The sequence below is a fragment of the Festucalex cinctus genome, chromosome 15, assembly GCF_051991245.1.
Source record: "Festucalex cinctus isolate MCC-2025b chromosome 15, RoL_Fcin_1.0, whole genome shotgun sequence".
NCBI lineage: Eukaryota > Metazoa > Chordata > Actinopteri > Syngnathiformes > Syngnathidae > Festucalex > Festucalex cinctus.
The window spans coordinates 23896900-23912355 of record NC_135425.1 but is presented as its reverse complement, the minus strand read 5'-3'; the positions used below and the strand labels follow the sequence as shown (position 1 = coordinate 23912355).

Here is a 15456-nt window from a genome sequence, read left to right as displayed (position 1 = left end):
AGAAATGCTCCTGGTTTGTTTGGATCGAGCTGCAATTACTTCTAAACGACTTTAATCGTTGTTGACTTTTTGCTGTGTGATCTGTATGCATAGTTAGCTTAGCATCTCGATTGAAGAGGCCAACCAGAAAAAAGGTGGTGCTTGGCGACTGCGAGACCAGTGAGTCACTCGTTGGCCAGCTGGCGCTTGGTTGGAGAAAGAAAAAAAAAAATAGATTGGCAGCTCCAGACGGACACGACACGGAGCTATCCGAGCTTAAGTCGTTTTTATTTTTATTTTATTTTATTTATTTTTTTATCCCTCCCATTTGGCATTCTTGCATTTTAGTTGGACATTTTGTTTTCCATTTTTGTCACACGCTTTGAACTACAATTTGATGCGAAAGATTAACTCGCCGATTCCTTTTTAACACAGTAGTAAAGCGGACTCACTTTCAAATCAGCTAGTCTCTATCGTCAGCATTTTGTCACAAATAAGATTTAACTCTTTATTCGCAATAACATTTAGAGGCATAGAAAAAACTTAACTAGATGAGAAACAATGAGAATGCATCGGGAATCACAAGACGCCAAGCCCCTATGTCAGTTTGGCTTAAACATACAGTGAATTGATCGGATTGGCTGTGGCTAGACATGTGGGTAACAGGACTGACATGGAATTATCTGACTGGCTGTTTATCTAGTAAAGAGATTAAAGCTTCTCGACATCACATAGCTCCTGACATCACATAGTGTTTTTCTAGTTGAAACCAGATGATGGTTACATCAGTTCAAAACAGACACTTGACCTCACGGTCATGACCCAAACATAAACCTTGCATGACCCAAACTTAACCCTGGCTTGACCCAGTCATGACATAGTCTCAACTCAGATGCGAAATGTATGTTCTTTCGTATGTCCAGAGGCAGAAGCAAGCACTATTTCTAGTATCATTATGATGCGCCCCAGTCTCCACTTGACTGCAGCGCTCCATTTTTTTTTTCCCGGGTTCCAAGCGCGGATACCATTTGTGGCGATACTTTTTTGCCCACCCTCGTTATACAACATTAAATTGCCGCCTCCCGGTTAATCAGCCGCCGCGTGGCTCTCGCATGCCGAAAAAGACGAAGAGACGAGAGCGGGAGGGAGGCCTCGTTCCCTCGGCTCTCGTCTCGGCGCAGGCTGAGGAGAACCTTGGAGGACGATCAAACAGTTGCTTGGATGCAGATGGCACAAACATGGACTCCCGTCAGCCAGCAACTCCTCATACAAGGACGCATACGCACACACAAGTGTGCATGTGGGAGCGTACATCCGACAAACGTGGCCGCTCAAGGTCCTGTCAATCAACATTTAAATGATCATTAAATATTTATTTAGAAAAAAAAAGACAAAATGTTATGATTATTTAAAGAAAAATATATACCAGTAATTATCTATTGAAAATGTAATTGTACTTTTTTTAAAAGAAATATTTTTGACGTTTTTTTTTTTTAAATAATGTACAGTATTTTATATATATATATATATATATATATATATATATATATATATATATATATATTATAATATTTAAAAAATAAATTGCAACATTTTGCACAAAAAAACTGAAACATTTTTAAGAAATTTAGCAATCCTATCTTATATATATCTTGGCAAATCTGACCAATATGCGTTAAAAATATAGTTTCATGCATATATAAAAATAATTATATTTAAAAAGCTCATTAAAAAAAATCATAATTGTTGAAATTTTGTGATCAGATTTTTTTGCACATACAATTTTTGACATATCCCACCCATCCATCCGTCCATCCATCCATCCATCCATCCATTCATTTTCTTGACTGCTTATTCCTCACTCGGGTCGCGGGGGGTGCTGGCGCCTATCTCAGCTGGCTCTGGGCAGTAGGCGGGGGACAAAAAAAAAAAAATCAATAAATATATACATGTTTAAATTTCTACGCAATTCTACAAAAACATTTCTATGATTAATACCCCGTTCTCTGATCATATTCACACTTTTTCACCCAGTATTTTTTGTTGACGATGCATTCAATGCGGCACATTTTCTGCCGTTCTCTCCATCTTGAAGGACTTCAAATCGATTTAATGTGAAATCCTCTTTAATCCTGCTTTTTAGGCCGACAGAGAGTGACGACTGTAGGGTTAATTCATGATTATTGACGTATAGTGCAAGATATTAAGTTTATAAGTTGAGGAAAAAAAACACACTATAAAACAATATTGTACATTGAATAATATTTTGTTATCGGTTTCTCTTGCGCACCCTCTCTCAACATGTGTTGAAATTCTTTGGCAAATGCTCGAGTAACTCAGTGCATGTGCAAGGAGTGAAGAGGAAGACGAAAAATGTATTTTTACCCGCGCTTCCACTGGGTTTGTGTCATTAAAAGTTTGACTGGATGGCTGAATGGCTGTCAGACTTGGTGCCAATTAGTGCCACTTTGGGGCCCGCAGAGATGGGCACCCTCTGGATCCCCAATCTTATTTCAGCTCGCGTGAGGGTCCTGCACACGCACACATGCAAAGTTGAATTTTATGGACTCGTGGAATGATCCATCAGTATTATTTATTCATTCAACTTTATTAACTCAGAATTATTATTATTACTTTTTTAAATAGAAAACATCCTCGCTAACATGTAGTGGTGATGCTGACTTATTAAGGAAAATGCAAACATTGGAAAAATGTGCAAATGTGGCATTAAAAATTATTTTAAAAATATTTTTGCATTTTTTAAAATATTAGGATATAACACAAAAATAATACATGAAAAATACAAACGTGTAAAAAAAATACTACAAACAATATTGGGTAAAAATAGGAAAACACTCAAATATAAAAGTTTTGATCTTAAAAACAAAACAAAAACTACTAAGAAAATAAAAGAAAAAACAATACAGTGTATTAGTTGAAAAATAAACACCTAGAAAAAATAAAGACAAATATTAAAAAGTAGTACAAATCAAGCAATGAAAATTAATACTGGAAAAATTCAAAACCAAATCTGACATTTTCTATCTAATTTTAGAAAATATAACAAAAATATAGGAAATCCTCTTGGGGGAAAAACACACTTTTTTATTTATTTATTTAGAAGATTACAAGAAAATATAAGCTGAAAAAATACAAACACCTTTTAGAAAAAAAACGTGCTATGAAAAATGCATATATATTAGGAGCAATTTTACAAACATGCAAATTTACCATTTAACCAAAATGAATGACAATACATTGCCGACACATGAGACCACCTTGTTTGCTAGAGCATATAGTATGTTTGGGTCTTGGTTACACTTTTTCCTCTCTAACTTTTCTTTTCTTCCGTTAGCCGCTAGTTAGCATCAAGCTGTTAGCAGCCCCTGGGCTTGTCACTTGTGATGGGGAAGGTCAAGGTAGCGTGTTCTATGCGGCCTTTCAGTTTATCTGCCGGCGTCAAAGGTTAGCGGTGATTAAGGCTTGAGAGCCAGTCCGTCATGTAAATCGATGTGCTGCAAAACCCCGGTGGTCAATGGAGGTCCATGCGGGGCTGCTTTTTCTTGTCAAAGGCAATCAAACTGATCCCCGCTCAATATTTCCTTCCCACGTGTTGCATCCTGACATTTGTTTGTCTGCTGCGGGGGGATTGCGCCTAATCCCTCCTGGTAGGGACAACTCGGACCGCTCAATGAAACGTGTTCAATTTTGATGTCTGGCATCAAAGAAAATTTCATTAAAAAGGAATGGTGACGTGATGATAAACAATGCTAGAGTTTGACATGGCATGACCTAATCAGACGGCTCAGGGAAGATCCATAGTCACTTTCAAGCAGAATACACACGCTTTCAAAACAAGACAGCTTCAAACTAACAATAAGGCCTAAAGGTTTATGAAAGGTCAATACGTAAACAGTACCTCCACACACAAATGGTGAGTGGAGCTAATCCGCACCATTTGCCAGTCCAGAGAGAGCATCTTCCCGCCTAGCCCCTCCCCCCTTGCCAACATCTTCATAATGGACCGCAGCCCCTTAAGTGATCACTAATGGAGGCTCATCGGGGAGGAGGCCCTCGCGCCATTTCAATTTGTCATCGGCGGCAGGGAAAAAAAATAAAAATTCCCCGCCATGAGGCTTTTTAGTCTCCCTTTTTTCCCACTCTCCAGGGAATTGGCGGCAGCCAAAAGAGCCGGCGAGGCTAATCCAGATTATGTTTGGATTCACCCCCTGCAACCTCTCGACCAAATACTGCATTAATCCAAAACAACAAGTGTGGCGACCGCAGCATATGTGACAGCATGCAGAAATAGTGCATGCCTCATGCTCTCGTGCCGTTTGAAATAAGATCATAGGACGCAACTTCAGATATGCTTGCACAAAACTGGCCAAAACATCCCTAATGAAAATTAAATTGCACTAAAAGAAACTAGCCATCAGAGGGTGCTAGAGCTCCGCAAATGTAAATCAACCTGACATTATTAACAGATGTGTTAAATATCGTGAACATGATGACGACGATATTGCTACAGTTTTAGCATCATGATATCACAATATTGCCTTTATCGTTACATCTCTACTAAACATAAATAAAAAATTTGCTCTGTGCTTGACCATTTTAATAAGGCTCACCCTTGTTATAAATGGATTATATATTTTTTTTATTATTATCATTAAAAAAAATATATATGCAGCTTGAGGCCTTGCTTTTATTACTTGCTTTTTTTTAATGTTTTTTTTTTTTTTATAATATAAAAAAGAAGTGTTATTTTGGGACACTTGCAAAATATAATATATATATATTTTTTACATTTCATTCATTGTTTTTGGGTTTTTTTTAAGAGATTTTTTTTGGAATATATGTTGTTGTTCCTTATCTTCTTCTTTATATTTGGGCACCATTTGTTGATATTTTTAGCTCAAAATCAATTAATTAATTAATTAATCAATTAATTTATTTATTTATTTATTGTTAAGCGCAAAATTAATTAATTTCTTTATTGTGGCACATATTAAATTGTTTTTATAGTGAGGTACTTTCATTTATCATGTATTTATTTATTTATTTATTTATTTATTTATTATTTTTATTTTTTTATATTTTAACTCCTGCTCAAGTATTGAAGCAAATGCTGACATTTCTATGAATTGTTCAAATGGATTTACTGTAGATGTATTCATTTTTTTTTAAAGTTTCCAAAAGACAATGCCAACCTAGTAAATACTGTAAATGAAAGCCCTGGATAAAGTTAAGTGGACTTTCACATAGCATTAATTGAAAATAAATGAGCTCATAAACAAATCAACAGGCACATTTTCAGTCTGCTCCGAGGCTAGCAACGCTTAATATTGGTGAAATGCTGTTGTTAGGTTGATAACAAAAATGTGAGCGAGATTAGCTAGCTAAGCTAACTAGGCTAGCATCCTGCCATGGCTGTACAGGCCTACTGCTGTTACTTTTTTTTTTGTTTTCCCCGGATTGATAGTAAGGGATGTATCAATGTTAAAAAATAAAACACAAACTACTGCAAGGTATTAGCCAGCTGGTTCTTATCCACGACGCATTTCCCCCCCTCCTCCAAAAAGACAAAAGGAGCATAGTCGTTTTGGAGTTAGGCCGCCCGCCGCCAATCTCCCGCTGCCACCTGAATACTAAAACATGAAGTGCGGCGACCAAAAGTAAATATTGATGCGCTTTACGAGAAACATCTGCCGTGCGCCGCTCATGAAATATTCACCGTGGCGGAGGAGGAGGTGGAGGCATACGCGGCTGGTGTTTGTCACGGTCCAGGCTTGCTCGCTGAATTTGAGGAAGTAGGGTTGATATCAGTGCAGCACGAAAGCCTGGCTGGCGTTTTTTTTTTTGCAAAATCCTCTTAAGGATCACACTTGATGCGTTTTGTGTACGTGCACAGTGCAAGCAACGCCTTTCACACCGGCCATCTAAGCCGGCTTTACTTTTCTTCAGCTTGAAAAAATAAACATGAATTGTTCTACTAACACTATGTGGTGTTCCTCAAGGGTCAGTCCATGGACTCGTTTTGTTCAGTCTGTATATGTTAGCGTTGGGTTATATTCTTCACAACGCCAATGCTAGCTATCATGCTTATGCGGATGACACAAGAACCGTCTGCTTGCCCGTCTTCGGGTTATGTGAGATCATGTTTGATCACGCGAGAGCTCTTACTCAGAGGACTGGATTCTAGACCGATAAAACCGATAAAGATTCTAAAACTGAAAAGTGATTTTTCTATTTTGTTTTAGCTCCGTCACATATATCTAATCTTTTATCATTTGAAAAATCGTGTGTATCAGACCATAGTCGGACGTTTGATGTCCTTGGTCAGGAAGGGGCAAAACCAGGGCAAAAACAGACCAACGGTCTTTATGTGTGTTCCAAGCCTTAGATTGGGATCCTCGATCTGTTTCGGAAAAGTTCTCTGTCAGCCACAAGGAACTTATGAGATAATCTTATAAGACATAAGCAACTTGGGCGTTTGACATCCTTGGTCAGAAAGGGACGAAAACGGGACAAAAACAGAATGACTGGCTTTGTGTATGTGTACCCGGCCTTATATGCTTTGACGGCTTAGCAAACTCTGTCCTCGAGGGCCGGAGTCCTGCAGGTTTTGGAGGTTTTTGGTGCTGATTACAATCGACAGGATCGTTATCAGGCTTATGCAGACCTCGCTGATGAGCTGAACATATATCAGCTGTGTTGGAGAAAGGAAACATCCAAAACCTGCAGAACTCCGGCCCTCGAAGACCGACCCCTGCTCTAGACTGTCTACTTTCTGCATCCCCCCTCACTTGTTCTTTCCTCCTCCGACCCCCATCATATCCTTCCGATACCTTCCAGTCCGTCTCACATCCAACCAGTGTCCCCCCCACCCCAACACCCCTTCCTCACAGTCACTGTGGGGGTATTTCAAAGAGCGAGCCGCACCTCATATGAGCGATCAATGGAGGCTTTAGCCGGCTCCCCCGGCCCGCTAACGCGACCCAGTTCAAAAGAGACAAAGGGAAGTGTGGCAACCCAACACACACGCATACTTGAGCTTCCATAAATCTTTTAATCACAACACCGACAGAAACTATTTTTCCCCTCCTCCTTTTCCCATGATACTTCTTCCCTTGTATTCGCCACCCCCCCTCCACCGCCCCGTGATGCTCAGCGCTGCACCCCCACTTCCAAGCCTCATCTTCTTCGCCTCATCCCTCGCCATTTGACAGCCTCTCCCCCACCGCTTCCTCACCCTGACTCCACTCGCTACAGTAGAGTCCTAATGAGTACACTGGCAGCCTGTGTAAATTATTCAATAACTGGGTGAGGAATCTCAGCTTTGCCTCCCCCTCCACCCGTGTCTTCTCTCAAAATAGACTTCCTCGCATTGGGAGCGAATCATTCACAGAGACTGGAAATAGACGCTTCTATTGTTCTGTCGTGACTTGAGCAACCACGTAACGGCACGCAACGTAAATACGCCGATAAAGAGGACACCTGTAGTCCACATGCCAGGCCAGTAGTTGGCAGCATAGCCTCAACAGTAATTATCCGCATAGTAGTTTGATACTTTGTGATTTTTTTGTTTGTGTGTGTCCAGACACTTTTTGTGTTTGTGTCTAAAGAGGAGTCCTCTTACCTTGCCAATAGTTTCAGCTGTCAACACTCGGGGCCCTAATCGGAGCCGTCACCGCTTCCGGGTGTGACACACAAAGTCCTCTCACATGATCTCGTGTGATTTTACAAAACCGAAGAGCAGCAAAATGTCCACGATATGCGCTGATATGTACCATTTGGTGAGTGTGGTGTGAAATGGTGATGTGGCGAATAAGTTTGTGCTTTGGAAATTACTTCTTGGCGTCTGGGGAAACCCACTTTTATATAAACACGACTTAGGTAAGATGGGTTTGTTTGTTTTTTTGTCTGAAGAAGATTCTAACTTTGATTATCGTTTATTCTGGAACTTTTCGGGGGTTAGCAAGCCCTGCTCCCACCTTTACCCCATCGTCCCTACGTTGGTTGTCATGTAGTTGCGGATTTTTTTCTCACCACAGACTAGCATGATCCTTTTCCTTCCACTGTCACTGGAGATTGGTCACACAGTGAATTGAACTCATAAATTAAGGGCCCACTGTACAAGTAAACTGAGTTGCGCGCTAGAATCCAAGAAAGGGGGCGCTGTTGAATCAGTCTCAACTTGATTGCTGTCTAAAGAAGTACACACCAATTCCGATAGGTCTCACACAGACACCTCAGCAAACACTCCAACAGTGCGAAGCCTCAGGGGAGCATCAAGCGATGATGAAATGGCTCCCAATAACGCATCACATCCTCTTCTATCCCGGCCATTTCCCGCCACTGCCGCCCGAAAAGTGACACGGAACAAACAAATGAGATCTGCTGTGATGGCCTGGCTTTGTAATCCTCCCAGAAACGTCATATCGCTCCACAAGCTGTTGGCCACGGACGGAATATTCTCCCGCCGAGTGTGCTTGGAGCGTGATAAAACATCTTTTCTTTTTTTTTCTTTTTTTTTCTGTAGCTAGCGGTGTGAGGGTGAATAAATAAAGACATTTATAATTCATGACTCGGTGAATGTGAGCAGATTGATCGGTGATTGTGGCGGGAGAAAGGAGAGAATAGTGGCCAGCCAGGAGATAAAGATGATGGATGATGCAGAACATTTGTTTTTGGTGGTTTTTTTTTTTTTTTGTTTTTTTTTTCCTCCTTCATTTTACAGAGCCCAGAAGATGACATTGGGGGGAACAAAATAGCGCTATAATGACGTATCATACTAATCGTACTAACAAAACTGGTGGAAATATCGTTTTTTGTCGCTGTACAGGTGTCAAACACAAGGCCCGAGGGCCTGACCAGTCGCTGTGCAATATATTTTAGTTGACAGCAAAATAAAAGCAAATAAAGTGTGTCTTGAAAAATGGGCTTCATTAGCCTAAGAGCACAATTTTCCAAATTAAGGAGAAAAAAATAGCATCGATTAACCTTGCTCTCGCAAGATGAATTCTCGCGGTGTTTGTGAGTTCACAAACTCTGGAGAATCTTGTACTGCTCCCGCACATAACCGCCGGACCAATCAGAGAGCGACATTGTGTTTGGGGGGCGGGATGTGCAACTGTGATGAAACCAGGAAGCCAGCGCTGACCCAGGGGCTAACAAACAAACCCAACATGGACGAGTGGATGCTGCAATTAATTGTGTTAGTTAGTTAGTTTCCTTGTTGAATGTTGAACAGCGAGAGGTGCTTCATGCATTTCTAGCTGGTAAGATGTTTGTGCTCGAGAACAAGAACAAAATTTTCACCCATGGCCGTGATTGGTTAAGACAAACGTGTAGAATGTCGCATCGTCCAATCAGCTCAAATTATTGTAGAGAATGTCCCGCCTTTTTCCAATGAAATTACTGTGGAGAAGTACCAGGTTGATATGTAATATCCATCTGGCTATTGCCAGGTTAAGCGTCGATATCATTTTATTGATATTGTGAAAGAATGCTAAGAATGATTTTGAAAAGACACATTTCTGAACAACTGTGTGAAACGCTCAGTAGATAATGTAATAGTGCTCTATGACTTGTCTTTAAGTGGACAAATCAAGCAACTCCATGCAAGTGAACACCCAAACAAGCTTTGTATCGCTGTTTTTGTCAATGTTGACGCTGGCACTTTGGCTGGTTAGGTTAGCATGTTGCGCTAACCGTTCACATCATCCACAGACTGCAAGTTGAAAGTAGCATCAGTTGCTAAAAGATCCACTCAAAGGCAAGCTCTAGGCACATTTTTTTACAAATTATTCACTTTTACTTGCCTTTAGGCTACATCTAGCGTGACCAAGGTTAAACATTCCATTTATTTCTATCTGTTGAATTAATTTGCCAGTCCCTCAATGATTATGTTAATTCGGTCTGAATTTCCGACATTTTTTTAATCAACTTACCTGTTGAAATGAATGAACACTTCACGCATTCAAATTACGGTGAGGGAAGAAGAAGAAGAAAAAAAAACCCCAGCATTCTAACATGGATGTGTAGACTTTTTATAGTCAAGATATATTGCCAAAAAAAGAACAGTAGGGACTTTTCAGTGGCATATCTTCTTGAAGTCTGAGGCTAAAACAGAGATAAACAGTCTTTTATTGTTCACTTTGCTCTGCCCGACTCTCATCACTGTGAGGAGGAAGAAGGAAAAAAAAAAAAGCCAGGACATTTAGCACTTTTCTGCCCATGATTGATACGACTGTAAAATCCGCCGCATCCATCTCGGCCTAGCAATCAACGTCGGCGTCCATGTTCTTTCTGTCGCCCTTCCTCTTTGTGCAAAGAAAGCCGCGTCCCATCTGTGCAAAGAAAACACGACCTTGTCTGGCCCATCGCTCTCTTTTGTTTGTCAGATGCACTTTGTCTAAATATCATTAGGGCCTCGCAGGTCCCGGACGCGGAAATCCATACTCCGCCGTCAAGGAGCGCGACTCCGCCGAGAGAGCCTCGATGCGAGCGAGGCGCCATTTATCTCGCTGGCGGACGTTTGCCGTTGCTCGCGGGCGCTAAACAAAAAGGAGATTTAGCCTCCGACTAATTTGCTCGTAACATCTGAATGAGTAGCATTACGACCGAAGCGTATTGCTGCCACAGCAGAGAAAAAAAAAATGAGATCAATGATCAACGTTATGTGATCGATTTTCCATTGAACGTGATAAGTTTTATGTTATAAAAGTGGGATTAATTGTTGTGGCTAAATGTTGTATAGTTACCAATGATAAACCAGCAGTCATCTATTGCACTTTCAATCTGCAGCAAAGTTCAATTGCGTGAGACATCTGATCATAAAAGCGGCAATTTGGATTAGCCGAAGCTCTTTGGATTTGCATAGCCGAGCGGCGGCCGCTGTCTATTAACTGGCGGCATGAAATGTGAAATCCTGATGAGCGAAGATAAAGCCAGGCGGGAAGGAAGGAGTGTGCCGAAAATATCTCACAAAGCCAGCGGGAGGTCAAAACCCGAGCCGGAGTTGTCTTTGTCACGCGCGGGGTCGTCTCGGAGAAGACCTTTTTTTTTTTTTTAATTTCTTTTTTTTTTTTCTTTTTTTTTTTTCTTTTTTCTTTTACAGCGCCGCCTGCTCCTTTCCATCCAATCGGACGCCATTTCCATAACCGAATTTAATTAAAAGCGCCGGCTGTTTTATAGCCTTGGAATGCGCGCTCGTCTTTGCTTTAAAGGCGGCCCTGGATGAGGTCATAAAAAAGGCGCGGGCCTAATTTCTCGTTGTGGTCGCCGAGGGGGGTTTGGGCGAATGTTTCCAGCAATCCCGCTTTTTTTTTTTTCATTTTAAAGATCACATTCTGCAAAAGCACGAGACGATAACATAGCGGCCTAATTGCAATTTCCCGACCGTCAACATGGCTGGCAAACCATGCGAGGAATCTGCCAGCCACCCGACACTCCTCTGCTGTAATTCAATTGAGCTACTACAATGCTCACGGGAAGCGGGGCACTAATGGAGAGGCGGCCAAATGTTGGTGCGTCGTTTGCTGCGAGCTCTGCTGCTTTCAGATGCTCAATCCACTTTTTGCAGCGAGATCGTCGGCATTAAACACTGGGAAATAGCAAATGTTGGCATTTTGTGGGGCTGGTCAATCCTCGGTTCCCACTTCTGACACCAAATGTCGAGAGGATACTTACTACATAATCGTGATAAACACCGGGAAACACTAAAAGTTGACTTGTCATTTTTGTGGTGCTGGTCCATCCATGGAACCCAATTCTCACACCAGTTGTTAACAAAATATTTTTTACATCACCACAGTAAACACTGGGAAACAAAATAATGTTGTGTTTTTTGACATTCTGTGTGCACAGTCATGGATCCCACTTCTGACACCAATTATTGAGGAAATAGTTGCTAAAGATGAATTGACTTGACATCAACCACAATAAACACAGTAAGTTGTGTTTTTGCCATTTTATGGGACTTTCTAATCCTTGAACGCCACTTTTGACATAGATTATTGTGGCCAAATTTTAGATCCCACTTCTGACACCAATTATTGAGGAAATTGTTCATACATAACCACAATAAATACAGTAAATTGTTTTTTTTCTTTATGAAGCTTTCCAATCCTTGACCCCCACTTGTGACATTAATTGTGGTGGCCAAATTTTAGATCCCACTTCAGACACCAGTTGTTGAGGAAATAGTTTCTACATCACTGCAATAGCCACTGAGTAACACTACAAATGGCAGTTTTCACAATTTGTAGGGCTGCTCAGTCACTGGATCCCACTTCTTACATCAATTGCTGTAGCAATATTTTCTACATCATCATGATGAACTGGGAAACGGCAATAGTTGTAGGTATGTTTTTTTTCCTATTTTACAGTAGGCCTAATTTGATCCCACTTCTGACATTGATTTGTGTAAATTCTTCCTATATCATTATCATCACATTCATTGGGAATTAAAAAAACAAAAAGCTGTCTTTTCATTGCTTTGTGGGGCTGGCCAATCCTTGGATCCCACTTCTGACACTAATTGTTGTCGTAATAGTTTCTACATCCCCATTATAAGCACTTGGACATACTAAAAGTTGTCTTCTTTTTGTTCGTCATTTTGTGGTACTGGTCAATCATTTTGTTCCCACTTCTAACACCAGTTGATGTGGAAATATTTTTCTACATCACCGGACAAACCCTCACAGCAAAATACCGTCTGCATGGGTGCGGACATCACCGCCTCTTCCGGTTGCATCCGCGCAATTGTTTCAAGACGCAATTCATCAGCCACCGATTCTTGGACTCGTCACCATGCCAGTGACAGTTCTTATTGTCCAATACACAAGGAGGAAATGTTTTGATTTTGGATGAGGGCTGAGTTCGGCTGAGGTCACATTGCACAAATGGGATTTATCTGACCTGAGAGGACCTCGACTTGTGCCAGCGTGCATGTAAATAGAGAACGTCCAGGCACGGCGCCCAATTGCGGGATGAAGTTGCTTTTTTTTATGATTATTGGAGGCTGGCGGGAGGCAGTCGGCAGGTCAAGACTCTCCTCCCAATTGAAATGCGTAGCGCTAAACTGCCAATAGTCCGGTGTCATGCCAGGGGGGAGTGGAATCTCTTATAGATGCTGCAGGTGAAGCGGTCGGCTTCATAAATCTGCTTCAAATGATAAACAGTAAAGTGGAGCAACAAAAATGTTGGAGTCAGCGCGGGGGACCTATTTGTGCTGTCAGGAGTCACGAAAACACATGCACGTGTTTTAAACAGACTGAAGTCATTGCCATTGGACTTCCTTGCATCGATTAAATGAACATTTAGCGATCAATCCACACGCTCACACTTTTCTTTTTTGTTTTGTTTTATCAGTGTCGTTCTCCGTATAAGACTGTAAAACTGACATGTAAAAACAAAAACACAATTAAACATTGTAAACACCAAAATATTACAACAAACCATATTTCATTTTTAACAAATGTTTGCTAGCTTAATGCTAACATATCATGTGAAATGCTATACACAGGCTAATGAAAATTAGCATAGGGGTTCTAATATGTTGACGATTTGAATTTATATTCATACAAACAGGCCATACATCATTGCTCGCATACAATCCTCAAATTTAAAAACGTACATGTTTCACCAAACACCACATTGTTGACGTATTATAGCTTGCATGTCGCTGAAAATTGACTATACTTCACAAAACCAAACGGCTGTGGTTACATTTTCTTCATAAATCATTTTTCAAAGGTCTTAGAGAACCATGAGAGATGCGGGAAAGAAATCAGTGAAATAGGCTGGAATGAATCTGGATGCAAATGTACCTTTGTGTCTGACCTGTCCTTCTACACCAAAGCATTACAGCTATCCATTTCTAATAATAATAATAATAATAAAAAAGTATATAACCTAACTTTTTCACTTGTAATTGTCGAAAAAAGATCCAGACTTTCAATCTTGAGGCAACACAATGCTGCATGGCTCCCGCGGAGTGAGGAAGAGGCAGAGTTTTATGACACAGTTCAAACGTGCTGGTCAATACATATGTTTTCAAGCTATTCTCAACACTTTGAAATTGGTTAATAATGCGTAAAAATAACAAATGGCGTGCGAACAAATCTCTCGCATCGATTTGTGACATAAAAAAAAAGTGAAATTGACCAGATTTAGACATTGCTCTGTGTGAACAACAAACAACAATATTTACCTCTTCTTCTTGCTCTTAAGTATGCTGCTTCTCTTACAGAAGAGCTCAGTACTGCCTGGCATGATGTGGCCACAATGTGGTACTACACTTGAAGACGTACAATTCGTGGACTTGGACAATAAAAACAACGATCACTTAAAGTCACCCTTCATGTATTGTTATGAGAAGTTGTGAAACATGGCAAGACCCTCTCACAGCCGCAGGCCCCCCCCACCCCCCCTCCTAGCCTGCTCGCCGCCTTCATCAGGGATGCAAATGGAAAGTGACAGGTTAATCGTGAATTCCGTCAAATCCAATGGTGCAGTTTGCAACAGAACGCCAGCTCATGCGCAACAAGGCCCGATGCTTTTGACTTGAAATGAGACACCCCCCGCCCCGCAAAAAGCAGGACGGGTTCAAGCTCCCAGTCCACAGAAGCCCGCAAACCAATCAGCGAGGGACCGTCCGCTAATCCCGCCGCGATGTAGCATTCCAGCCCTAAATCCCTCTGATCCCTGCGCATACATGAGTATAAATACATGAATTGGGACATGGCATGATTGAACAATGGCTAAAATTCCCGGGTAGAACCCCCCCACACCCCCCCACACCCCCCGACCCCCAATCACACCCTGCATCCCGACCCTCAGGTGCACCGAGGTGGAGAGCGAGCGGCGTGCGGCTCTGACAGTGACATCCATCACGCGCGATGAATAATCAATGAACACCATCTGGCGCGCTCATCCTGGACTGCCTCACCTTCCTCTCCTTGCCTGTTTTTTTTTTTTTTTTTCCCCCCCGCCACATGTTCCCACAGCTTGTCGCGGCGGTGACGGGTGGCGGGATCCCTCGTTCCCTAATTGCGCTGCATAATTCTCCGGAAGCTAATGAGGTGACCCGCAGGCCTTTAAAAGGACACCCTTTGTGATTTCTACAAGACTAATAGGCTGGATTGACACGTCATATATAAGTGCCCGATTTGGTGAACGTATCCCGTATTTCACATAAAGCCGCTGCCTATTCTTGCTGCTTTTTAGTCACATTCATATTTGCATATAAGCACGTACGCTATGATATGATATGATTTTGATTATATACGTATTATTATTCCACCGCTGATCGTTTCATTCTTAACTGCTTATATCTACGTACGCGTGTACATACTGGGGGCCTAACCGATATAGATTTTTTTTTGGGCAGAATGCAATTCCTATAACCAATTTATTGGACGATTAATAGAAAATTATATGAATAAAATGACTTATTTTTTAACAATA

General features: G+C 41.3%; 1 protein-coding gene across 12 annotated transcripts in view; it reads left to right on the top strand.

Moving 5' to 3' along the window:
* Positions 1-15456, top strand: part of LOC144002782 (uncharacterized) — a 98683-nt gene that overhangs the window by 18479 nt on the left and 64748 nt on the right. The window lies entirely within an intron of this gene.